This window comes from Lissotriton helveticus, chromosome 3_1 (genome assembly GCF_964261635.1).
Source record: "Lissotriton helveticus chromosome 3_1, aLisHel1.1, whole genome shotgun sequence".
Classification (NCBI taxonomy): domain Eukaryota; kingdom Metazoa; phylum Chordata; class Amphibia; order Caudata; family Salamandridae; genus Lissotriton; species Lissotriton helveticus.
In genome coordinates this window covers 1,825,728,653-1,825,756,114 of record NC_136061.1, presented here as the reverse complement: position 1 = coordinate 1,825,756,114, position 27,462 = coordinate 1,825,728,653, and the positions used below count along the sequence as shown (strand labels likewise).

At 46.4% G+C, this 27,462-nt stretch overlaps 1 protein-coding gene across 1 annotated transcript in view; it reads right to left on the bottom strand.

Moving 5' to 3' along the window:
* PRR33 (proline rich 33) overlaps nt 1-22,905 on the bottom strand; it is a 132,399-nt gene extending 109,494 nt beyond the window's left edge. The window contains exon 1 of the mRNA XM_078682741.1: nt 22,797-22,905. The gene's annotated coding sequence lies outside the window, so the exon portion shown is untranslated. The remainder of the gene's footprint in view (nt 1-22,796) is intronic.
* Between the last annotated feature and the right edge of the window lie 4,557 nt (nt 22,906-27,462).

Below are 27,462 nucleotides of genomic sequence, written 5' to 3'. Positions count from 1 at the left end.
CCCCCCCCCCCGCATAGGACTAATATTATGAGCCTTTATCATTAGGCAGCTCAAAATGTACTATGATGTGTGTTTTTCTATGATTACACCTGCATCTGTTTACCCACATACAGATACCCCCACCTCTGTCTCCGAGGAGACGCGGGCCCAGATGAAGGTGAGACCTCCAGTAGGTCACACACCGAAACAGACGTCGGTATCACGACAATAACTTGGCGAAGCCTATTTGAATTGCTTGTTTTTTCACCGTCTCATTTGTTTCATCACTTGGAGGAAGAAACCCTTTAGTGTCTACTATTGTAATATATATTCTGTGATGGTATACAGTTTATTTGTTTCTTTTGCATTGCTGGGACTGCTATCCACCTGTGAGACGAAACAACATTGTCCCCAGTAGGATTTCCCAGTTTTCTGCTTTTCATCTCATTTAGACCCATAGGTTTTTGCCTTTTGCAATTTTTAGATTTTTTACTTAGCTTGAATGAATGGATCCTTTTAGGGTCAGGACGCATGTGACTGAATGAGTTTGTGTTGGAGTGATTGTTTGAATGACTATTTTCCGTGGGGGTTTACTATTTTCTTTCCATTGTGTTTGTTTTTATCATCATATGTATTGAAATTTAAGAATTGTTTATTTATGAATATTGATTAAAACTTATTCATGTACTCACATTCTATGTTGGCCTGTTGTTCTACTTTTTCCTGGGAGGGAGATTTATATTCCCAGTGACTTTACAAGCACTGACTGATTAAGTAGAGGTGGAGATTTTTGTTGTTTCATTACATCGGTATGATGCACATGCCAGTCTGGACTTGCCCTCTTTGTATATAGTTACAATTGTGGCTACACGCTGGTCTAGTGGCAGCTCTCCATTCTCCCTACTCTCCATGAACATAGCCCTCAGTCGAGGGGCCAGTTTATACAGCGCTAGTTTATACAATTCTATGGGTGGGCCGTTGGGGCCCGATGCCTTGCCCGCCTGGAGGCTTCTAATCGCTATTGCTATTTCGCCATTTGTGAATTCGCCGTCTAGGAGTGCTTGCTCCTCGGGTGACAGGTGAGGGAGGACAATGTCCCTGAGCATGGACTGCGAGTCCTCCTAAGTTTGCTGTGTGTGCGATTCGTAGAGGATACTATAATGGGCTGCGAAGGTGTACACTATTGCCTGCGGGTCCGTGAGCACCTGGCCATCTTTATCCAGTATTTCCGGCACTAATCTGGAAGTCATTTCTCTTTTGTTTAACCACGCCAGGAGTTTCTCGGCCTTGTCCCCAAGGTCATAAACTCTGCCCTCAGATTCCAGTGCAGCGGACTTTGCCCTATACGTTGCTATGGCCTTGTATTCGTCTCTTTTGAGCAGTCGGCGTGTCTTTTCGGGCGTAATCCCCTCCTCCAAACTTCTCTCCAGGTCAAGGACAGCACTCTCCACACTAATCAGGTCTTTCATTTTGTCCTTCTGTTTACCCGCTATGAGGGAGAACACCTGCCCCTGGAGCACCGTTTTAAATGCTTCCCACAGTGTCTGGGAGGAGTCAATTGTACCCTTGTTCTCTTTGAAATAGTCATCCATGCTCTCTACTAGGGCCTTACGTACAGCGGGGTCTCGGAGGTGCCAAGGGTTGATAGGGCCCACCCAGCCCTCCCCCCTCCAGCCCAGGGCAACCTGCGTCCAGTCTGGAGAGTGATCGAAGATAACCCTAGCTACGTGACGTATTTCGCGGATATTCGTTAGTTGCTTGGCGGGGACGATAATATAGTCTATTCATGAAAAACTGTTGTGTGCCCCAGAATAGAATGTGTGTTGGATACTGTCTGGATGGAACTCCCTTCATGCGTCTGCTAAACCAAGTGTTTACAGGAAATCTGGCAACCATCTTGCCCCAGTTCCCACTTCTCGCGGAGGACTTCTGTCTAGTTCTCCCGAGACCACCGAGTTCAAATCTCCTCCTATTACCACTAGGCTGTCTGGCAGTGAGGGCAGTACCGCTCCAAGGTCCTTGAATGTCCGAGCCTGCATTCCCGGAGGGACATAGATTGACAGGCAGGTGATCATGTGCCCCTCCCACTGTCCCGTAATACCTATATACCTTCTTAAGTCATCTGTCCAAGTGGATTGGATCATGAGGGGAAGGGAGTCCGCACCATTATTCCTACCCCACGGGACCTGGTGGTAAAGCCCGCATGCGCCGCTAACTTATACCCCCATCTATTTAGTGCCCTACAAGTATGGCCCACCAGATGGGTTTCTTGAAGGACCATGTCTGGTGCCTGTCTCCTGATGTATTGCAAGGCCTTCGTACCCACCAGAGACCTTACCAATCCATCAAAGGTATTCAGCGTCCTGGTCCCTTGGCCAGGGTTGTGGTTGGGATGGTCCTTTAGTCCGTCGTCCCAGTGTTGCTCTCCCTGTCTCTACGCCAGACCTCCAACCAGTCCGATGCCGGTTCCTGGGTGTCTAAGAACCACGTTTTACCATCACCTTCAACTCATAGTTTAGCTGGAAACAGCATGGTGTATTTCAGACCGCTGTCCCTTAGCATTTTCTTTACCCCCAGGGAAGATCTGCGTTCCCGCGTGAAATCCAGGAAAAAGGAGATCATTGCGTTGTTATACCTGAGTGGTGGGCCGGCTCTAGTGTTCTGGAGGATCACGTCCCTGTCACGATAATTCAACGCTCGTGCTAACATTGGCCTTGGAGGGGCTCCCAGTTTCGGCCGACCGCCAGGGACTCTGTGCGCCCTTTCTATGACGAAGAATTTTGAGAGGCCTTTAGGTTGGAGGTGCTTGAGTATGAGGTATGCAACTAATAGGTCCGGGGTCTGCCCCTCCGGCACTCCCCAAATGCGCACGTTGCGACGAGTGCGCCCTTCGTAGTCATTGAGTTTACTTTCTGCAAACTTGCAAAAGGTTTGTAGCTCTCGTATGTCAGCTTGCAACTGGGAGGTGTTGTCGACCAGGCTTGTTGTAGTGATCTCCAGCTATTTGACCTTCTCGCCCATTTTAGCCAGAACCGCTCTAATCAGCGTGACATCTGTTGAGATCACGTCCATCCTATGCTCCAGAGATTCCCTTACTCCAGAGATGGCCGCCATGACGTCTTTGAGCGTGGGTTCCGTTGGGTTATCGTCCACTCCGCTTCCCGCCTTCTCCTTGGTCCGCTGGTCCTGGGGCGAGGCTTTCGGGCACGTGTAACGGTCCAATTTATTTTGCTGGACCATTCTGGACCCCTTCAAGTTCGACATGTCGTGGTGGTGGTGCTGCTGCGTCACTAGGGTTACTCTGAGCAGAGCCTCCTGTGGTCTCTGGCACCGCTTCGCTACTGCACTGACCCTGGTTTACTGTATTCTTCAGCCCAAAAAAGCTGGCATGCTGTGTCCTCTTCCAGCTGGCACTGTGAGCGCGTCGGTACTGCTTGACCCTATAGGCCCTCCACACACACACCTTCAGGCCTCAGATGATGACAGCCTGGTTCCCTGTTGCCTTCTCTTATGGCCAGTCGCTTGCACCTGTCCTCCATGGCCTGCTGGGCTTGTCCCCCCTATGTGGGTCTCTCCTGCCCCTTCATCGATCAGAGTTCTTGCCTGCAAGTTGTGCGAAGGTGTATACTCACAGGCAGAGGAGAGCTGGGGTCGAGCAGGGCGCCTCTGCACTGCTGTGGGCTCTCTGATTGCTGCTCTTGAGTGAGGTGCTCCCCCTTACGTGTGAGTAGTTGACTGGGGTTTGAGTCACAGCGGGGAGTTCTTCTGGTGGGCCCGACCCAACCTCCGGGGTCCGCTCCCAGTCGGCGCCGGCGTGCGTGATCACGTATGCGGCTGCCCTGCCACTCCAGCTCCCGACTTCTGGGCCCGTGGAGGCCTCCACCAATGCTCGGCGAATCTGTGTTTCCGGCCCGTACAGCCATAATTAAGGCTGCGACTCATGCAGATGATGTTCGGGTTTTATTTTTGCGGTTTTGGAGTCGGATGAATGTGGCAGATCGATGCGGGGAAGGGGTTTATAGACGGAGGTCGTCTAACCAGCGGCCGCCATCAATCGCCGCTTGGCCACGCCCCGCCAGTGTAAGATTTAACAAATGCACACATAGGGGATCTTACAGATGACTATAGAAAAACGACCTAACACTAGTGTTCAGGCAGAGTGGCAGCTACCTCCAGACATGTTTTTGGACCCCTGGGTCAGGAGCCTGTTGCTCTCGGGGGCCTGAAACAATGCACATCCAGGGACGAGGTGCCGAGACTCCTCCCCCAGGATGGGCAGGGTCCATGAAAGGGAAGCTTCAAAGGCTTGTTACCTTTATGAGCTTCCCCAGGCCTTTTGTTGCTCCCAGCAACTGGTGTCGACCAGTTCTGACCCCCACTTTGGGCGGGAAAACCAAGTAAGTAAGGGAGGTGTGCCCACCTTTGCCAGCCCCATCACTCAGGTGGGGGAGGCTAAGTGAAGCACAACTCTCAATTCCAGCCATCTTGCAGATGAGGGGATCCAGCCAACCAGAGTGAGGCATATGTCCCCCTCCCACTGGAGGGTAGAATAATAGGGAGTGTTCCCACCGCAGGGAAGGGACCCATTGGTCCCAACCTTTTACCTACCTTTAACACCCCATCTAGTATTTAGGGGCACTCCTGAACCTTGCCTCCTCAGACAAGAAACCACAAGAAGAAAAGAAGGAGGAACGCACAGCCATGCCGAAGCTAAGAGGAGGACACACACTGACTTGGCCCTTCGCCCCGTCCCCACCTTGAACCTTGAACCTGCAGAAGCGAAACTCCTGTGTGTCCTGCAGCCAGCAACCTCAAGAACCCTGAGGACCTGCCCTGTATTCCAAAGAAAAGTATTTTTCTCCCGTGAACACCGGATTTGTTCACCAACAGACTCCATCTCCAGCGAGATCCGCTAGTCTGCACCACTCTGCATCGCGCCCACGCCACGAGTTTGAGTAGCCCAACACCACAAGGCAGTCTCCCTGGTGATCCTGACCCGAGATCTGGTGTTCTCTGTCCTTCCTCAAGCCTCCAGCTGAAGCCTACAGCCTAAATCCGGAAGGTCCTCCCAACCGCGACCAGGAGCTGGTAGGAAGATCCGACCCTAAAAGACACCTCAGCCCCTGACGCACCACAGCCTTCGGTGGCCCAACCGACGGTGTCTAGCCAACCCCAAGCATCCCAACTTACCTCTCCAAGTGATGGTCACACCCAGAAGTCTTTGTCCTCGAGCCTGCAGTGTGTTTGCAAACCGGAGAATCCCCATTGAAAGTAGCAGGGCACCTGACGACAAACCAGCACCCTGCACCCGGCCATCCTAGTACTGCTGAGGATGCACCTTTGGTGCTAACTTGAACCCCCTATTTGCCCTGAGTCCTGGAGCTTTGCTCCCGCAACCTTGTGGCCTGCTCGTAAGCAGCCACCAATCGGAGGCCCCCTATCCCCCACTGGATAACATTGGGCCTCCGCACTCTGCACCCGGACGCCGTAGTGCCGGTGCGGGTGTAACAAGAGTGCATCCTTGACCTTGGGGGACCCCTGAGTGTAACCCCAGAAGACCAACTCCCACAGCAAAGTACTTACCTGTTAACCGAAAACACGATTTCCTTCCATAGGATAACATTGACTGTTTTTCTATGAAAAGGTTCTAAGTGTGGAGTTGGAAAATCTATAAGTCTTTAAAACTGGAAACCAAATAACAAAAACACGTTTACTTACCTGTTTACAGGAAATGTCCCAGTGTAGTATCCAGGTATACTACACTGTGTGAGAAAAGTAATTTGTAAAGTTATCTGCTTGACATTTCATTGAAAAGCCAATACAAAGTATATGTACAATACTTCAAAGCATTGCATTACTAGTAGTTCTACTGTAATCAAACCAAAGTATATATACAACTGCAATTCAACCTGTATTATTACTGCAAAGTAAAAATCACTTATTCGTGCCAGGCTTGCTTGGTTCTAGGAAATAAAATAACTAAAAGAAGACCCAGACTCAATGGAAGTTCAGACCGCTGAAACTGTGGAACTTAGTCAAACAAACCCTGCTCATTTGAGCAGTCCTGTGGCCCAATCTCCACCCCCTGTTAAGCAGCCCTGTACAAATGTTCTAAGATCACCAGTGCATGGAACAGGGGGCAAAAGGAAGAAAAAAGTAAAACATACGGAGCCCACAAGGTGCACACGGTCTAGGTCGAAGAGACTGTCTCAGACCTCACGCACAGAAGTCCCGATGTCACCCTTACAAGGATCAGCCACTGGGAACTGCACAAATTAGCTATCTCCAATCCAGCCGACAGCAGTCTCCCAACAGCTGACTGTGGCATTAGTTTCCTTGTTAGATGAGTCGATCTTTAGAAATCTTTCTCCGATCTTAACTAGATTAGACACATTGGAGTCTACTGTGACACTTATGTATATTATGGTTAGGGATCTAAGTACAGGGGTAAAATCTAATTCATTGACTGGAGGTCCTGCTCAAAGGGGGATCGTAAACCAACATGAGGGGTCAGTTGTTAGGAGGAAAACTCAACCATCTTGCCTTGCGAATAATGCTGTCCCTAGAAACCCAACCAATGCAGTAGAGCAGAAGCAACGAGGACCTGCAAATGTAAATCAAGCGGTAAATATATGTAAATCCCCAAATCAAAGTAAGCAAGGCTCTCCATACACAGTTACAAACAGGAACAATGTAAGCCCGGATCAATCAACACGTCCATTATTGCCCCACAAATATGGCCAAATCAATCGCGATGATAAAGTGACTATACATCTCCCTCCAATGTGTTGTCCCTACGTTATTATTCTTACTAATGTTCCCACTTTGCAGGAAAATCAAACTGAATCACAATCTCAATTAAAAAATAAAACCTGCCACTGGCTACACCAGAACACAATTTTTTTAAACTCTGACTATCAAGATATCCTATTTATGAGACGAGTTAGGTGGGTGGGCCCGTTACCCAAGTCACTTCCTGGTGACTGTATTGTAATAAACTGCAGATCTCCAAATATCGCAAGTCGATTGTTAGGCTGGGAACTGTGCTCTAATATTCAGAGGTTGGGTAAAGTGATTGGTGTTCAGCCCCTTGGCTTCTTATATAGGCATCTTGAAAATAGTGAGAGAAACTCTGTGGCAAATAATGTGGCCTATGTAACGACTCCCATATACCAGGAGGCCCCCTCCTTTGGAAATTAGAAACAGATTTCAGCCCTTGAGTACCCTGGACTCCCAAGACTGACTATCCAGTGTACCCTCAATCCCTATAGAAGTCACATCAGTCGTACGGCCCACTGCTATATTTTCTTCATGTACTGATAGTAACCATAGTATAACTGTACCTGCAACAAACTGTATTCATTCCCATTCAAAACAAATGCTCAGAGGGGGGGGGGCTATTAGCAACACTGGGCTTACCAAGGAACTCTTAGACAACCTCCAGGATTTGAGAATTATATCTTAGAATGTGGCTGGTATCAAGTCCAAGATAAGTGATCCTGACTGGTGTAAGCTAATGATAAGCTACCATGTATGCCTCCTGCAGAAAACGTGCGTGGCTGAACTTGTACACAGGGTAGCCTTTACCACATATAGTGTTGAAGCCAAACAGTCGTCAGCTGGTCGTCCAGCTGGCGGCCTTTTAATTTGGGTCAAAAATGTGTTGGTATGTAAAATAAAAGTCCTAAATAGTCAGCTGGATGGATAGGTCCTATTTGAAACTCAACAGTGATAAAACGGAGATACTGGTGATGGGCAATCAGTCTCACTTCCGTCCGGAATCCTTGTGGCCCCCGTGCATGGGCTTGCCTCCAACCCCCAAATCAGACATCAAAAGCCTGGGGATCTAGCTTGATCAAAACCTCACCTTGAACACCCAAGCAAGGAAAACGGCAGGAGTCTGCTATGGTCTCTTACGCATCGCCGTAAGATTCTCCCGCTGCTCCCCTTTCAGTCAAGAAAGCTCCTTATACAGGGCCTTATCCTGTCCAGACTGGACTATGGAAATGCCCTGTATCTTGGAGCACCGAAGAAAGTGACATCAAAGCTCCAGGTAGTGCAAAACGCTGCCGCTCGGATTCTTACTGACACCAAGAATCGTTGCACGGCCAAACCGGCCATCAGAGCACTGCACTGGTTGCCCCTTCTTGCAAAGAGTGCAATTCAAGGCCCTCTGCCTTACCCACAAAATCCTTCACGGAAAAGCCCCCCCTATCCTTAAGGACCTCATCATTCCTTATACTACCTCCAGAACCCTACGATCCTCCAATACCCACCTAACCTTGCCACCCAGGATCAAGAAGTTGCACTCCGGAGGCAGGCGTTTTTCTTACAACGCTTCTAAACTTTGGAACATGTTCCCTCCGGACCTCCGTGCCCAACCCAATCTCTTGCCTTTCCGGAAACTTCTAAAGACTTGGCTGTTCCCGTAACTTCCCTCTCGTGTTCTCGCCTGATCTTCTGTCAGCGCTGGGACGCTTGCGGGCAGCCACGCGCTTTAGAAATCTTTTAACATTTAACATTTAACAAATATTGACTCAGATGAGATACTTGGGATAGAATTATCATTGGGCAAGGACAATGTGCAAATCAGACTCTTTAACATTTATAATCGGTTGACCATCCCTCACAGACCTTCAGCGACAATAACAACTTTGACTAATTATCTTGACTCAGCCATGGGGAGTTACCGATTGATAATCGCCGGGGACCTTAACACAACCTTTGAACCGGTTGATTGCACTCAGGATCTCCTCTCGGAGGAGGACACAGCAAGGGGGATCGCTAAACTTATTCTACCATCAATCAAGAAATGTACTGGTGTTGCCCAACAAATTTTATCACTCACTATTGAATACGGGGTCAGAGCCTGTAACGGCCAGACACACTCTGATAAAGGAGAGAGTCATACCTTTAACCGCATGCGTGCGGGCGGAATTCCGCGCGTACGCGGCGATTTGCGAAAGCGCATTTTACGTGACGAGCTGGGCTCGTCATCAGCGTAGCAGGAGGCTACCTCATGACGAGCCCAGCTCGTCATCAGCGTGGAAGGGGTTAAGAGGGGTGCTTCTAAGACCCGGATCAACTATATTCTTGTCGATCTTGATCTTTAGCCTTGTGTCAAAGATATGGTAATTTTACTCTGGGATGACAGCGATCACACCGCTTTGTCCCTCAACTTGACTGGTTAAGCCTCATTGTATGGACCCCCTTGGAGTGAGAGTACCCCAGTTATTACTACAAATAACTATAGACGAGTCAAGTGGCCCCTTATTTTAACTGATCCAACTGTGCTCCCCAAAATATACACAGAGGTGGAGCAGACTTTAATTGATCTGAGTACACCTACCATAGGGCGGGAAGTCGTTATGACTACATTTTCAAAATTGATTATAAATTTAAGACCTTTTTTTTAATAAGAATTGTACTCGACCGAAGCGGAAAACAGCACCCTGGTTTAACGAAGCCTGCAAAAAATCCAGGTATGAACTATTTGAGGCAGTGAAAAGGGAGTCTCCTATAGTTGTACAAAGCTGTAGAAAGTCTTATAAAATGGCACAAAATATGGCAAAAAGGGATTGGGAGACTGAAAAGTGGTGCATGCTTCTTGAAGCTGCACAACTTAAAAACAGCCAACTTTTTTGGCACCTGCTGTCGAAGGGATCGTCAAATATAGAAATAGAAACAGATTTCCACATTCAGCCCTATGTGTGGGAGGATTACTTTGGGGGACCTATTTGCAGACCAGGGGGTTCATTATGACCTAGGTATACTTATGCACCCACAAGATCTTGGAATATTAGAAGAAGACAATATTACAGTAGATGAAACCATTTGGGCCATAAATCTGTTGCAGAGTTGGAAAGCCCCGGGCTTAGATAAGCTTCCGGGCGACTTGTTTAAAGCCAAGCCTGTTATATGGGGCCCTCTACTTCAAAAAGTGTTTAATACCATCCTGCATGGGAGAGCCATTCCGGACACCTGGCGGGGCGCGGAAATCATTCCTATCCATAAAAAGGGTGACAAAGGGTCACCTTGCAATTACAGGCCCATTAGCCTAATAGATGTTCCCCCAAAAATATTTAGTAAAATCATTTTGACAAGAATTCACAATTGGATAGAGGATAATAATGTTATGTCTGACTTACAGGCAGGATTTAGGGTTTCCACAAGCACCACTGACCAAGTTTTCAGATTCCTTCTGTTAATCTGGAAGGAAGTTACCATCAAAGGTGGTCATTTATACGTGGTGTTTGTGGACCTAAAGACTGCCTTTGATTCAATTGACCGGACTAAACTCTGGCTCGCCCTGAGCGACTTAGGACTTCCATCTTATATAGTCGGAATCCTGATTCGGCTTCACCATGACACATATGCCAAGGTTAGATGGAACTCTGATGGCAGCCTGACCAATAACATACTGGTTCAGAAAGGCATAAGTCAGGGTTGCGTCCTTGCTCCGACATTTTTCACCCTCTATATCAATGGTTTAATTGGCGAACTCTTTAATTGCGATGGTGACCCTCTGAAACTGGCAGGTAGAGTAGTGCCGTGTCTGCTATTTGCACGCAACACCCTGCTTATTGCTAAAACCCATAGAGGGATTCAAAACCTACTAAATACATTTGCTAAGATCTGTAAAGAAAAGGGCTTGGAAATAAATTGCTCCAAAACTAGGTATATGTCCTTTAATCCCTATAAATCTAGTAGGGGCAAACTTGCGGTGGGATCGCAAGTTTTGGAGCAAGTTAAGTCCTTTGATTACCTGGGGGTTCGCATCAGTGATAGGCTGACTTGGAACGCGCAGCTGGCAAAGAGTAACTTGACTCTTCAGCATGTAGATTGTGCCCAAGTACGTAGGGCTAGGGCCTCCCCCTACCGGCCCATTTCACCTATCCTAGAAATGCATAGGGCAAAAGGTTTAGGAATGGCTCTATTTGGGGCCGAGTTGTGGGGATTGGAAAATCGCACAGACCTAACTACCTCTGAGAACAAGTTTATTAGAGCTATTACGAACTTGCCAGTGAATACACCACTTTTGCCACTAAGATTAGACCTTGGCTTAAAACCTATTGAATACTTTACCATTCTCCGGGCCCTCCTATTTTGGATAAGGGTGTGGACAAGTAACACAAAGGTCACACTGAAGGAAGCCATGATTGAATTGATTGCATTGCATAGGCAAACTGGTCGAATCAAGTGGTTTAAAAAGATTAATGATTGGTATTTAAAAATCGGGTTGGGGCAGTTCTGGGAGGAACCTGGGACTATTACTAAATCCTTGATCCCTCTTGGTAAAAAAAGATTCTGGGCACTGATGATCTCAGAAAGCATTGAACATTTTGCACATGGCACTTTAACCGTGAGGTTTTTAAATGTTAAAGACAGCTATGACTTTGAGTTCTTCTTGGACGACATCGAGCCACCACAGGCACGAGCTCTGAATACCCAACTTAGATATGGCACGGTTCCTTTAAACACAAGGAGAAGCAGTTGGGGATATGTGGTGGTTAATGTATTGTGTCCATCTTGCCTTGCTGTACCTGAAACATTTGAGCATTTTCTCTTTTACTGCCTGTCCTCTGCTGACTATAGAAGAACCTGGATAGCTCCTGTTTGTCATATGCTTTCTATTAGGTGTCATTTGGAAGCTATACGGATTTTTAAATCCGGTACCACACGTTGGCTAGTGTTTTCCATCTCAAGATTCCTGCTATTTGCGTGGAGGAGGAGGCTAAAATGTGTAATCTAGCCCATGAAAATGACTGTGTTTACATGGCCTTAATTTGTCTAATTGGATGACTGTGTTTTATATGAATTTTAAACCTGTTTTAAGGTGGATAATTTGATAACTTTTAATGTACATTACTGTTGTTTTGATGTGTTGTGTTTTAATGATGTCAATGATCATATTTTCCTTGATTGAATAAAACATATAACTAAAAGAATATTTTTATACAAACAAAATTGGTCTGAGTTCAGTCTTTGAGTGTGTGATAATCATTTGCTGATTGAGTGTGTACAACAAATGCTTAACACCCCACTCTGATCAAGCCTTACTGCTCGCTCCCACTACCACAAATAGAGAGTAAGGTGCCCCCAAAAAAGTTCAAAGCGCCAACCGCAGGTATCTAGTCACACTAAAACAGGACAAAGTCAAAAGATACGGTAGACTACGATGTAGAGTTGGTCGGATACAGGGACCAGTTTTGTCACAGTGCAAAGTTTAACTTCTGACTTAAGTCTTTTTCTTGGAGGATTTTTCTCATTGCTGATGCGGGCTGCTGGCAGAATCCGATGGAAGGCATGACGATTGCAGGGTGCTGCTCAAAGTTAACCCTGGTGAAATCTTTCATATTGGAATTTTGAAACTTTTCTGAAGTTTGGGCTGCTTTCGGCAGGACAAAACAACAAGTTGAATCTGACCTGCAACGTGACAAAAACAGTGGTTCGGTCGCAGACCCATGGTAGCATCTGATACCAAAGGGGATGATGGACGGATTGCTTGAGTAAATCAAACACTCACACCCAGTCAACAGATCTGGGTTTAATCCATCATAATTCTTTAGCTCACTCCACCAACCCAGTTCAGACATGGCCATATCAGTCTGACCCTGTGCCTCATGGGAACAGTCAAGCCCAAACTGCCAAGCCATGTCTTCCCTGGACCGGAAACAAGCATCCTGGGACCGGTTTCGGGCTAATCAGCCGTCATCAGCCAGGCTAGCTTGCATCCAGTGGCAAAGTGAGCAAGGGGACCCACGTCTGGGCAGACCCTGCCAACTTAGGGCGAACAAAGCGATACCCAAGGGGGATGATGGACGGAGAGCTTGAGAAAATCAAACACTCACCCCCAGTCAACTGATCTGTTTAATCCATCATCATTCTTTAGCTCACTCCACCATCCTAGTTCAGACATGTCCATATGCAAATCAGTCGGACCTTGTGCCTCATGCGAACAGTCCAGCCCGAACTGCAAAGCCATGTCTTTCCTGGACCAGAAACAAGCATCCTGGGACCGGTTTCTGGCTAATCAGTCGTCATCAGCCAGGCCAGCTTGAATCCAGTGGCAAAGTGAGCAAGGGACCCATGTCTGGGCATACCCTGCCAACATAGGGCGAAACTAAGGGTCTGTGGTCAGTCTGGGATGCCCCAGGTGGATATTATCAGCGTGGCACAAGAGAAGCCACTATAAAGGAGTAACCCACATTCATGATTGCACTGATTGAGAAGTAGCTTCACAGTTGTATATTTTGCATGAAAGAATTGCTGTTCCTCGGCAGAATTTCCAGTTGTTAGAAAGAAACATTTTGATATCCCTTATGGCACTGCTTCCCCAGCCTCAATATCTGCGCGGACTTGCCTGTATAGGACCTGCCTGAAATACCTTGGCGTTAAGATCCATTATAATATGAATTACTTTCTTGATTGCAATATCAGTACCATGATCCGAGCGCTCCTGTCCGGTGTCAGCTTCTGGAAGTGGGTGCCGTTTTTAGTGGCAGGAAGGATTGCAGTAGCTAAAATTGTGACGCTCCCTCGAGTGCTATATTTTTTCTCCACTTTACGACCGACGTCTCATTCCCCGACGCTTATTCCGGGACCTGAACTTGCTGATGGTTGATCTAATTTGGGGGACGGGTAGACGGAGAGTGGCAATGTCTGAACAGCAGTGCCCGACAACAGAGGGTCGGACTTTGAACCATACTACTTGGTGGCACAGCTCCAATGATTCAACCGGTGGTTACATTCCCGAATGGTTTGAGGCGAGGATAATTTTGCTCTAAGCTACAGGGCACGATTTCATGTTTTACTGAACCCCTGACTGCCAGTTTGTGGAAATGCTGCAAACCTGCAGAATGTCCGTTGCTGCTGCAGTGCTGCCTTCAGAGAACCCGGACCTGGCTACCTTATACGGGAGATATCCCATTGCTGGGATTGGAAAATCTGCAGGCACTAACAGAGCAGGCAACTTCTGGAGTCACTTGAGTGGGAGACCTTTATAGAGACAGTGCGCTGTTCGAATTTGAGGACTTCTCTGGGACTTTCGAGATGTTTAGAGGTCAGTTCTTACTGCACATACCGATTGTGGTGACGTTGTGCGAACAATGGTGCATAGGCACAAGGGAACCTCCTACGAATCGGTGCAGCCTGGCCCTCTGCACCATTACCGGCCGTACCAAAGCAGTGACTAACCTTTACCAGGCCTTGAAAGCCGACATTATTACACCCCTAGTAGACTTGCGTGAGAAATGGAAGGAGGATCTGGTGATCAGAAGCAGAATGGGAAACAATACTTGCCACTACATATAAAGTATCCTGTAATGTTCGATTCAAATTAATTAACTTCTACTTTCTCCATAGGGCATACCTTACCCCTGGTTGTATCTTTAGGATATTGTGTACAGCTCAAGCCTCCTGCCCCAGATGTGGGGAACATGGTGCTGAGATGCTGGACATGGTATGTATGGTCTTGCCCTACACCACTGGATTTCTGAAAGATGTAGTTTTATGCCTAAATGAGGTTACCCAAATAAGGTTCCCGTGCACTCCCCTGGTCTGTCTCTTGAGGGGATTCCCATGCCCTACCAGCCATAACATTACAACCAATCAATCAGGTGTTTGTAAAGCGCGGCTACTCACCCGTGAGGGGATCAATGTGCTGGAGGAGGGGGAATTGCGGATTCATCAGGTGTGGAGGTTCAGTCGAAGAGCCAGGTCTTGCGATCCTTCCTGAACTCAGTCATTGACACGGATTGCCTGAGTTTTAGGGGGTTGAGTGTTCCAGGTCTTGCCGGTGAGGTAGGCGAAGGATCTTCCTCCAGTCCAGGTCTTGTGGATTCATGAAAAGGAGGCCAGGGCGAGTTGGGCGGAGTGGAGTTGTCTGGCGGGTGTGTGGAATGTGAGGCTGTGGTTCAGATATTCAGGTCCTTCGTCATGGAGACCCTTGTAGGCATGTGTGAGGAGCTTGAATGTGATTCTCTTGTTGATGGGGAGCCAGTGGAGTTGTCCGAGACGGTGTGTCATGTGGCTGCGGTGGGGGATGTTGAGGACTAGTCTGACTGCGGTATTTTGGGCATTCTGTAGTTTCCTGAGCTGTTTCTGGGTGACGTCGGCATAGAGTGTATTGACATAGTCAAATCTACTGGTGATGAGGGTGTGGGTGACCGTCTTTCTGGATTCTGTGGGGAGCCATCAGAAAGTCTTTCAAAGCAGGCAGAGTATGTGGAAACAGGAAGAGGATAATGCATTGATTTGGCGGTTCATAGAGAGCAAGGAGTCAAGTATGATACTGAGGTTTTGTGCCTGGTCCGTAGGGGTTCCTAGTACATCGGGCCACCAAGAGTCGTCTCAGGCTGAGGGGTTGAGTCCCAGGATGAGTACTTCAGTTTTGTCTGAGTTGAGCTTGAGGTAGCTGTCTTGCATCCAAGTGGCAACTACCTTCATTCCTTTGTGAAAGTTGGTTCTGGCAGCTGTGGGTTCGTTGTTGAGGGAGATGATCAGCTGGGTGTCGTCGGCGTAGGAGATGATGTTGAGTCCGTGGCTTCTGACGATGACAAACCAGATTTGTTGACCTGGCACCACTCCTTGCAAAACATAAAATCACCTTACATTGGAAGGCAACTAGGGGCCCTAGATTGACTAAATAGAAGGAGGACTTCATCTTATGGGCGGGCTATAAAGGTGCAGTATGACTGCAGGAAGTTAGACAGGGACAGGATTTAATAGACAGAGCTCGGGCATGGGAGCACCTTATGGCTTGTCTCAAGAAGCTGGAAGAGGGGTCCCCTTTTAGTTCCCCATTAAATGCAACTGCCTTGTGGGTAAAGGGGGCACATCGTAACTGATACGGTGAAGGGAGACAGGTACTATCTATTGTTCTGATAAACTCCCACATGGGCCACTGGATGTGTACAAGAGCTTAAAATATAGGACCAATTGGGCTGCAGCAGGTTGAGTTGGGTGAAGAAGTGTGTGGGCGGCAGGCTAGTAATGTTAAGGTGCTGGTGGGCTGGCCATTCACACATAATAGATGATGTTGAGTAATACTGTTGTTTATATCTGCTGCTTCAGTAGGGAGCTTATTGTAATGCAATAAAAATCAGACACAGCAGAGACGCTGTTAGCTACGGTATGCTCAATTTAGGGAATATCGCTTGATGCCAGGGACTAGAACCTGCTGATTTTATCTTTGTTGTTCTTAACTCACTGTACTTGTTGCACTCACCTGTTGCACTCCTCGGCCCCGGTCCTACGCGGCGTGTTCCGTTTGTTCGGAGGGCCTTTTGGAGATTAGCATTACTTCTGGTGTGGTTAGCGCTTTTGCATACGTGCGCCCACCAGTACTTAGGGACCCCATAATGCGCACGCGCTGCGGACACAGCAGAGACGCTGTTAGCTACGGTACGCTCAATTTATGGATTATCGATTGATGTCAGGGACTAAAACTTGCTGATTTTATCTTTGTTGTTCTTAACTCACTGTACTTGTTGCACTCACCTGTTGCACTCCTCGGCCCCGGTCCGACGCAGCGTGTGCTGTTTGTTCGGAGGGCCCTTTGGAGATTAGCATTACTTCCAGTGTGGTTAGCGCTCTAGCATACGCGCGCCCTCCAGTACTTAGGGACCCCCTGATGCGCAGCGCAGAGGGCGTGCCGAAGGCGCGCCAAAGGCAAGTCCATCTGCGCCCATCCGCGCCTGGCCCGGTCCGAGGGCCAAAAGCCCTGCTCCGCAAAGCCTGGCACGCATCAGCTACTCCAGAGAGGACCTAACCAGCCGGTGCCTCAGGTTAGTTCCCTCTTGTTGTCGCAAACTCGACCCTCTACTGGAACCTAAAGAATGCGAACACTGCAAACTGCAGTTTGACTTCAATACAGTTAAACAGATTTCGCCTCAAACTAAACCTAAACAGTCAGAAACCTCCAGAGGGATAAAAGCCATGCTTCTTAATTCACGCTCACTAATTAAGCACAACATATAAATGGCTGAGATGATAGAAAGTCACAGCCTCGATTTAGTATTTGTAACCGAAACCTGGGCCAATGACGCATCCGACCCAGACTTTCTACAAGCACTTCCCATAGGTTTCCAGATTCCAAGAGCAGATAGAACTAATAAGAGGTGGTGGGTTAGCCATCATTGCTAAAGATGGAGTATCTATAATAGCATCCTCATTAGGCACCTCACATGATTGTGAACTGCTATCATGCTATATTATCGGCCAATCTCCAGAATTCCTTTTTGTTCAAAGGTTCTGGAAAAATTGTGTAACATCCAGCTCACTGCCTTTTATCTCCTCCAATAATCTGCTTGACCACTCACAATTCGGGTTTAGAGAGGGCCACGGAACTGAAACTGCTTTAATCACTGCGAGTAAGGAGCTTAGGAAGTCATTGGACGAAGGTGGGAAGGCAGCCTTGATATTGTTAGATCTGTCGGCGGCCTTCGACACCGTCAATCATAAAATCTTAATCGCCAGACTGTCCGATATGGGCGTTCAAGAATCTGCCACAACTCTATTAACATCCTATCTCACGGAGAGATCTTTTCGAGTCGAATTAGGCGAATCCATCTCTCAAACTTTCAATCTGCAATGCGGAGTACCGCAGGGTTTGTCTTTGAGCCCTATGTTGTTTAATGTTTATGTGACCCCTCTGCCGCTCTGATTAGACAGTTCGGGTTCTCTGTAATATCTTATGCAGACAACACACAGGTAGTCGTATCAATAACTAATAATGAGGAGGAGATTGCCAACCTCTTTAACAACTGCATGTCCCATGTTAATTCTTGGATGCAATCTAACTGTCTTAAACTGAACGGCAGCAAGACCGAAATATTATGGTTGGGTGCCAATCCTTTGGCCTGGTCTTTGAAATGGTGGCCTCCAGAGCTGGGTGAGTGTCCAACACCTGTCTCAATGGCAAAAAATCTTGGGATTACCTTTAACTGTAGGCTGACCTTTTATAGTCAAACCAACTGTCTTACCTCCAGTTTCTGGTCCATCCTCAAAATGATTAGGAAGATGTGTTCCTTCGTTCCCCCGCAGGCTTCAAAAACAATGATGACTGCCCTTGCCATCTCCAGGTTGGAATATGGCAATGCACTTTACTTGGGGATCCAAACTCAATTCTTGAAAAAGCTCCAACTTCTGCAGAATGCAGCAGCAAGATTGATTTTAGATATTCCCAAACACGAATCAGTGTTGCGGCAGCTAGGAGCATTGCACTGGCTACCGGTTAAGAAAAGAATAATCTTTAAGTAATTGTGCATTACGTTCAAAGCACTCCATAGAAAGGGCCCCTCATACCTGATGTCGCGCATAAAATATTATGTGCCGTCTAGGAATCTTAGATCTGCACAACAAAAACTGTTGCAAATCCCTAGGTTCAAGCAGGCACAATGGGAAGGAATGAGCTTCTTGCTGAGATCTGCCAAATCTTGGAATCTTCTTCCGCTAATAATTAAAAACAGCCCAAATCTGAAAGCATTCAGGAAAGCAGTAAAAATATGGTTATTTCAATCCGACCTCTAATTCTATTTGCATACTAGCCTCACACGCTCTCTGAGTCCTCAGCGCCAAGATGCCTCCGGGCATTCGTTGCGCTTTATAAATCTAATAATCAAATCAAATCCATCAAATCAAATCAATCAAATAATGCATCTATGAAGGTACATGAGTTATTACCTATGTGCCTGTGCCTGCACCGCAATGTTTGCAGTACTGCAAATATCAATAAAATGTGTTTACAAAAAAAAAGTATGGCAGTTCTTCCACAGATAGGAGGCAATGGCAGCAGTGGCACACATGTCCTCTCTTAGACCTGCCTTACCCCTGAGCATGAGGAGCCATTGGCGGCCTACCATTGGCAGATCTGAGCCAGGGTTGAGCTGGCAAATGCTAAACTTCTAGAGTGCCTCCCCATAACCACTGAACAGTATTAGCCCAGGTGGTTCGTCTGTCATTGGTTTGACTAGAATTAGATTTAGATTTAAAATGAGAACCACCACCAAAACAAAGAGTGGCTCTCATGGTCTAGTGGTTAAGGTCTCTGACTACAGGTCAGAAATGTAAGTGTTCATTCTTTGATGTTGCTATATGGCCCTTTATCTGGTAAAGGTTGGTTCAATCACAAAGTGCTTCAATGATCTCCACTACAAATGAAGGCACAGGCAGGCAAGAGACCTCTCCTGTCACAATTCTTTCATTGAATTCAGATGCTTGTAGCTTGTTTTCCTTTATAAAAAACTGGATTACAAATACCAGAACGCAAAAGATAAATATCACTAGACAAGCTGCTGACATGAGACATGAAACAACCCTGGGGCATATTTACAAGCCCCTATCACCACCACACCACTTATCAGGACATTGTGGTGGCGAAAGGGGCTTCCAGCATTAAGCCACTTAACGTGGCTTAACGCTGCCTTATAAATAAGGCACCCTTTTACTCTATACTTAGCGAGAAAGGTGAGGGCAATGGGTGTTGCTGTGGGCATCCACCACAACACCCATTGAATTTGATGCTGTCCCATATGTACAAGGGTGGCGTAAATATAGAGCAGCGCCAAAATTAAGACCAGGAAAAACCTGATTGTAAAATGGCAAAAAGAGGAGAAATTTCAAATTTCTCATAGTTTTTGCTGTTTCCATGTGTCCTGCATTGTGCAGCACACATGGAAACAGCAAAACGCCAATGATTAAGTGGAGGAAGGTGTCCCTTCCTGCACATACACAATCATATAAAAAAATTACATTTTGCAACTTCTGTGTGTACTGCATTGAGCAGCACACAGAAGTTACAAAACACCATTTAAAGATTGTTTATGTGCAGGAAGATGTCTCGTACTGCACATAAACAATCTTCCCCTGCAAAGCAGACACCCTTGCACTATGCTGCAAGGGTGCCTGCATTGGCGCTAGGCAGCTAAATTCAGTACCAGCACAGGGAGGAATTGCAGGGCTGTCCCATATTCTTGCAAATATGGTGCAGCCCTGCATTTATAAAGTGATGCAGTGTGCCGTTAGCCTTCTTGGCTTAACGACATGCTTTGTCACTTTACTAGTAAATATGTCTCAAAGTTCACAAAAAGACTCTAAAACTGAGGAGGGGAGCTAAGCTGTGTCCCACAGCTGAAAGTCCAAACCCTTCAGAGGCTTTGGCGGTGCCCACTGCTAATGGGGAGGAACCTGTCAGTAGGAGAAATTCTAATATGTGAACAGAATTACTAGGACATCAGTGTCACAATAATGATATTCCTTTTTCAAACACATGGTGTTCTAATATAACATGATTTTTTATATAGCAGATTTAGCAAGCATTGGCAAAGCCAATAGGTCTGCTTTATGAAAGCACTGTCAAGCCAGCCCTAAAAATCAAAGTATGTTAATAACTGTCTCAACCCATCTGTTCCACTGCCAGAGAAAATGCCATACATTATCTAGTTATCTCAAGCATTTTAATAGCATTACAATGGCACACGTAACCCTAAAAGTTCAAATAAACAAAAGCACAGCTGTGTGGAGGGCAAGCCCCTTTTTGTGGAAGCACACAACTTCTGCCCAATCAAAACATGTACGCCAGGCTCCAAACTTGTGGGCGGAGCCAAAGTCCCTCTACTGATGGTTCTCACATAATTGCTTGGATCATAAAAGGCTAGTTTCCTTCATACACCCATAGATGTCACTCATTCTTTTTAGGTAACACGTCTCATCTTTACCCTCACTCACAAACGTTTCATTCTTAATGATTAATACTATTGAATCTGGATCACCACGTGACCCCTGCATTAAGTATTTTGAAGGAAATAACCTACATTGCAATACTGGAGCAGGGTTTCTCCCCTACCAAAGGTGCAAGTCTGCCGCATTTTAAACTGTCACTCACCTAATAATCTTACGAGATTATTCAAGTTGGAGAGAGCTGTGCTCTTACTTGGCTTAAACTGCATCTACAGTACAGGGTTCAGTACACCTCTAACTTTCCTTTCTGGTCAACATTTCTTTATATCACATGGGGCTCCACATGATTCTTCATCAACTTGTTCACCAAGAAGTCCATGGAACTGGACCACTCTTCCTTCAACAAAAACGCCACTCGAATTGCGTAACAAGATTCCTGCACTCCAGGCTTACCCCATTATTGATGGTACCTCCACTTAGAAAGACTCCAACTCGTGGGAACTCCTTTCTACCTCAGTAGCTAAAGTGTGGAATTCAATCACTGCTCTAATGAGAAGATTGACAATCACCGCAAATTCCGAAAAACACCCTCGGACTTACTTCTTCCCATCTCTGATAACACAAGCTACTGACCCGGTACTCTAATAAACTGCAAGCGTAAATGCATGGCTGCATCTCCTCTCACACATACTGCAATCCTTCCACATGTATGCGCCATGAGATAAGCTGCACACTATTTGGAGCATGATTTTGAAACTCATGCACCTTAACCAACCTCTCCCACATAGGACTTACTGTACCTAGGGTAGAACCAGTTGTGAGCAATGAACCTTGGAGAGGAGCAGGTAGCTTAAAGCTGGGTATGGGGGTCGTGGTGAGGTTGGACTGGGTTGGACCCAAGTGTCACACAGTAGAGCCAAATAATGCAACTTGCACTGCAAAGCGGAGTGGCAGAGCCTATGGTACCTGAGGCACAGACGTCACCACACCTGCACACAGTGGCAGGCCTGTTGCCCCTGGCCAGAAGGGAAATTAAATATTATGGCTGCTCACTCCTGTCATTAGGCAATGCTGACAGCTCAGCGATTACAACATTTCTCTTTATGTAATGGGGCCATGCCTTTGCAGTCAGTCTCTCTTATAAACTCCAATATTTAGGCTGAGAACAAGGCAGAAAATGGAATCTTCTGAATCTAACCCAATCCTATTAGAAAGGAGCAAATAATAGGTTACTTTGACTAAATATAGTAATTGGGTCCCTAATGCTTCATTTGTTACGTATTTTACCAACAACTCGCGACTGAACAATGCTCTGCACCTAGATAAACGTATGCAGTCTAATATTCAATACACTGACTGACTCCGCAAGCACATCATACTCCAGGAGCCTGGTCCATAACTTTACTATTCTCACTGCACTAAATCCTTACTTATGAAAGTTATTCATCCTCCAGTCCAAGCGGTTTGCATTGTTCTGTAAATGAGCAGGTTCACATCTCAGATGTCCAATTTACATAATTCTAAAATCAGTCAGCCACCCCCGTCAGCATCAACAACCACCACACACAGCGCCTCTACACATTCTAAAGCATTTGGCGACCTGCAAATAGTGTAGTTGAAGAAAATGATAAGTTCCTCTTTGGAGGCTCACGGAGCTGCATATAAAATTATTTGAGAATTCTGTTGCTGGCAATGCACCTTAAAAAAACCAGTTTGCAAATATGTTTCAGGGAAAAAAACTTGAGGGACTTCCTCCAATACATATTTCACCACCACCCACGAACATATGCAATACAAAGTCTAGCTTTGCACAGTTGTACTGGGCTAAAGAAGTGCAACTAAATGCCGGCACCTTTCATAAACATTCTCTGGGAGAATAAACCCCAAACCACCTCCATCAAATTGCCTTTAACATCTTGGCATTAATTTTTTAACCTTGGCTACTTGCCGGCCCAGGCTTTTGAGCTTGAATTGTCCATTAGCCACTAATAGCCTCAGCACAATTCCTACGCACCTGTGCCTGGGGAGCTGGGCAGGCGGGGACGCTGTGCCCGGGAAATAACCCCCACCCCTATCAACTGCTACAGGACTTTTGGGAAGATGGGAGCTGGACAGAAGGACAGCGACGCGCACCGTACCTGGGGTATGGCCGGAGGTGGTCTCAGGAGGCAGCCGCTAGCCGCTTCGAAATCCTCCGCGGTCCCCCTCACCCAAAGTCGCCCTTCAAATGGAAGGAGGCGGAGGACCCGTAGCCAAAAATAACGCCTGCCGCAGCCAGCCCGGTCCTAAAAGCCCCTGGGCTCCTACGTTGGGAGGGGGCTATGAGAGCAGCATGGAAAGAAATGAGAGCGAGCGAGGGCTCCATGCTGTAAGGGACCGGGACCAAAGGTGTTATCCTGTGCCGCGTGCGCCCTCTGCTGCCCACGTCGCAGGACTTCACGGCCAGTGCAGGTCGGGTGGCAAAGCTGCTTTTACTGAAGAAGCACACGGTATCATTTCACCCAGATGGGAATAGGGAATACAAAGTAAGCTAAAGAGGTAGCATCAATGAACAAGCACTTGCAATGGAAAAGGTCTCGCATTTGCGAGAGTTTAATCTATTGGCATTGTAAATGACAATGCCTTTTATTTATTTTTTCAAAACATAAATAAAAGGCATTGTCGTTAATAATGGCAATAGCTTAAATTCACGTAATTGCGAGAACTATTGCATTGCAGTTGCTTATCTAGTTTTTGACTGGTTGATTTTGAAGTTCTTTATGGTGTGCTTGAAGATGGGAAAGCTCAATCCATACTTGACAAATCCATTATACTTGTATCATATCGTAATATATCGGGAAAATGGACTCCAAAAGTTAGGGGATTATGAACTTCCAGTAAGAACGCATTCATCTCACCATGAAAGACAATGATAAATAACGCTAGTTCAACTGTGTAAATAAAGATCTTGCCTTTTATATAATATGCTCTTATACCTCTCCTCTTTTTCATTAACTGGTATGTGAGCCACTAAATAAGTGTTAAGGAAAAATAGATACTGAAACATTTTAACCTAATTACCACATGGTCAGTGGTATTATTGTTGGTGTTCTAGGCATAGTGCAGCTTTCCACTTCTTCTACCAACCGCAGTGGAATCAGGGCAGCAATTGCTAGATTTGATTTTAGTGAAAATTGGGTGTCTGGTGGCTTTATAGAAGAGCCCAAGAAGTTTCTATCCTTAGAACTACCACAACAATGTCGGAAAATGTCGACGGGGCGATGGTTCTCATGCAAAATAATACCTAGTGTGCATTTTGTAGAGTTAAATTTAAGGTGTATTTTTCCTCAGAGGAAACTAAACCTTTTACTATAAAAATGCACGTGGCAGTAGTCTCTTCAAACAGTCGGTGTGAGAAAGTGCCATCTTTCTTGCATTGGTATGCCCCTACTTTTTTCTGAACTGCTGATGTACTTTGACGGAGTGTGCCCTGGGTTCCTGCCAACCAGGTACCCAGGGCCTGTGTTCCTTCCCTAAAACTGTGTTGAAACTAAAAACCCAATTGGCATCTCTGCCCATCTGCCGGCCCCTAGTAAATGGCACCCTAGGTACCCAGGGGATGGTGACCAGAGAAGACCCCTGAGGGCTGCAGCACCTATTGTGCCACCCTCAGGGGCCCTGTACCCTGGCACCCAGCCACTGCCTTTGCAGGCTGAGTGCCTAAGTACAGAACTAAACAAAGAGTCGACATGGCACACCCTGTGTGCCATGCCCACAGAACCCACTGCCCTGGCATATTTCAGTCACCCCTCTAGCTGGGTGACCTATGCCAGAGGTGTGGGCACAGGTGCAGGAGCCCTGTGCCCCTACAGTACACAGGACCATTCTTGGGCACTGTAAGTGCAGTGATGCCATTAAGAGTATATGGTGCTGGGAGGTTGGCATTACGAACTCCACAGCACCATAATGGCTACACTGAATACTGACAAGTTTGGTACCAAACTGCTCAGCACATTAAACCCGCCCTGATGGCAGTGTGGGATTTAATGTAAAATGCACCAGAGGGTATCTTAGAGATGCCCCCTGAAACCCTAACCTACAATCCACGTCTGGGCTGAGTGGCTGCAGAGGCTGCCACACAGCAGACATGTTGCTGGACCCCTGGGTGGAGAGCCCCCCCGCTCTCCTGGGCCTGCAACAATGCACATCCTGGGCGAGGTGCTAGGTCTCCTCCCCCAGGATGGGCAGGGGGAAGCTTCAAAGGCATGCCGCCTCTGTGAGCTTCTCCAGACCATTTGCTGTACCCAGCAACTGACCCCCACCAGTCCTGACCCCAACTCTGGTGGGAAGACTGATGGGAAAAACTACGTCAGGAAGGGGGGTGTGCCAGCCTGTGCCAACCCCACCCCTCAGGTGGGGGAGACGAGGTGAAGCACTACCCCGGGCACCGGCCATCTTGTAGATGGGGAGCCCTGCCCAACCACAGCTAGGCTCCTGCCCCCTCCCACAGGAGAGGAGCATGCTAGGGGGTGTACCCACCCAGGACAGGAACCTATTGGCCCCTGTCCTTGCCCTACCTGTTACGCCCCTAAATTCAGTATTGAGCTACTTTTCATTGCGCCCTCCTTGCAACACCAATGATGCATCATATTTACATTATGACACATCATGTCGCAAGGATTTACAAATAAGTCCGTATTTCTGACGTATCTGTAGGTGCAAAAATTATGCATTGCTGGAGTGTGTCACAAAAGTGATGCAACTCCAGCAATGGGTCATTACACATGGACAAGCCCCATGTTAAATGTGCCTGCGTCAGTCTTACGCCTGCCATGAGGCAAATGTGTGAGGCAGGCGTAAGATACTCACACATTTGCATCCTGGAAGTGGCGCAGTGAAATCCTATAGATTTCACTGCATCACTTCTACGATCCTTTCTTGCATCGGAACACTACCCCTGCATACATTATACCTAGCGCAGGTATAATGTGGCGCAGGGGTTTACAAAGTGGCGCATCTACCTAGATGCATCACTTTGTAAATATGGCACAACATGGTGTATTTTTTACACTGCTCTTGCGTCACAAAAAGTGATCCATCAGCGGCTCAAAAGTGATGCCAGTGCCCAAAAATAAGGCCCTGAATGTGTAATAATTTGGGGAGATGAAAAACGGAGTAGGCTCCTCTTATCCGCTGCATGGCCTATGGCAGGTCTGTTGCTTCGAATGCCTTTCATCCAAAATGCATCACCCACAGTAAGAGGTGTAAGATACCTCCTCATTTTAGCTTTCTTCAAAGATGTATGCCTGTAGCCACATGTTCTGAGGGATAGGAAAAACGTATTGGGTGTTTCTCCCTACAGGTGAGTACACAACAGTGCTACCCAATGCAAGACTGCTCCATTCAGACTCCTTAAGGGCCAGAACACCAATTTTTAGTTACACATTTGTACCATATCAGAGACAGTGGATGTCACCGCTCAAACTCGTCTCTCTGCTGGGTGATGACATCTACTGCGTATTATTGGATATCTAGAGAATAATCTATGCCTCTGATTTTCTAGGATATTGGTGGAAGTCTAGCATTCCTGGAAATTCTATTTTGTATTCAAGGTTGTTTATTTAAACTAAATGCAACATATACATTGCGAAAATTTCAATCAACTTTTAAGATGAGGTTTCTTCCAGTCTGCTATGAATTGTGTTATCCCATTCAGTGGAAAATGTCCCCAGGATGCACTCAAGAAAGCATTTCAATGATTTAAATGCTTGTTCTTCAATTTTCTTTGATATGTTTATTCTAAATTCTTTTCAAATTATTTCTTTAACAATGATTATGTTCATCATATATTTCAAATCATACGCCCAATGCATTTTGGGCCTTGCCCTTCTTCAGGGGACTTATTTTCTGCAATAGGTAAAACACACAGCATTTAACATTTCAATCAATATTCCCCTGTCATCAATAATTAATGTATGAAAAAAAGGATTCACGATTCCATCACTGATGAATACCTTATATCCCCAAAGTGAAAGCTTGAGCTTGAATGGTAAATAGTGTCACTCAATAAAGTTTTCATTGAAAGAGTGTGAAAAGAATGTAGTGAGTCGGATTTCCAAAAAGAAGAAAGAAAGGGATGAGTGGTCTAAACTGAAGATCTAATACAAAAGTAACCATGACTGGAAAATGTTAAGCAAGTATACAGTGAACTGACCATATCGTCATGCTACTTCAAATTCACTCACGAGTAAACAATATAGATGTGGTGCTTTATATTGCTATAAAGAGTGGTTCAAAATGCAGCTGAACATTAAATGGCTTAATGAAAAATGTATACATCTTATCAGTCAACCCATGTAGATCGTCCAACCGAAAGTTTATCAAACTCAACCATAAGGAGCCTATAAAGTAATATAAAAAACGATATCGAAAACAATGAATGAACAACCATTACAAGTGCGTTTTATGTGCGGTTGAAGCCGTTTTAAAAAAAATGAAAAAACTCATGGATAAAATATCCGGTGGCTCATACGGTTCCGTACTCTAAGTTCGATACAAGGTCAGCTGTCAGATAAAAATAAGAGTGAGTAACTGTTCCATCTATTACTTAGTCTGCGTGTCTAGTAACCCGAATGATATTCAAACGCTTACCCCGAGTATTCCAAATGTCGAGCCTCCTCGGGTCCCGCAAAGTTGATCAGTTTCCATAACCCGACGTCACGTTAAACCTCCGTGGGTCTATCTCACGTGACTCCATAAAAATAGAAAATGGACTATAGCACGACGTGGAAGTAAAGGGAAGAATGGCTCCCGATTTTATTGATC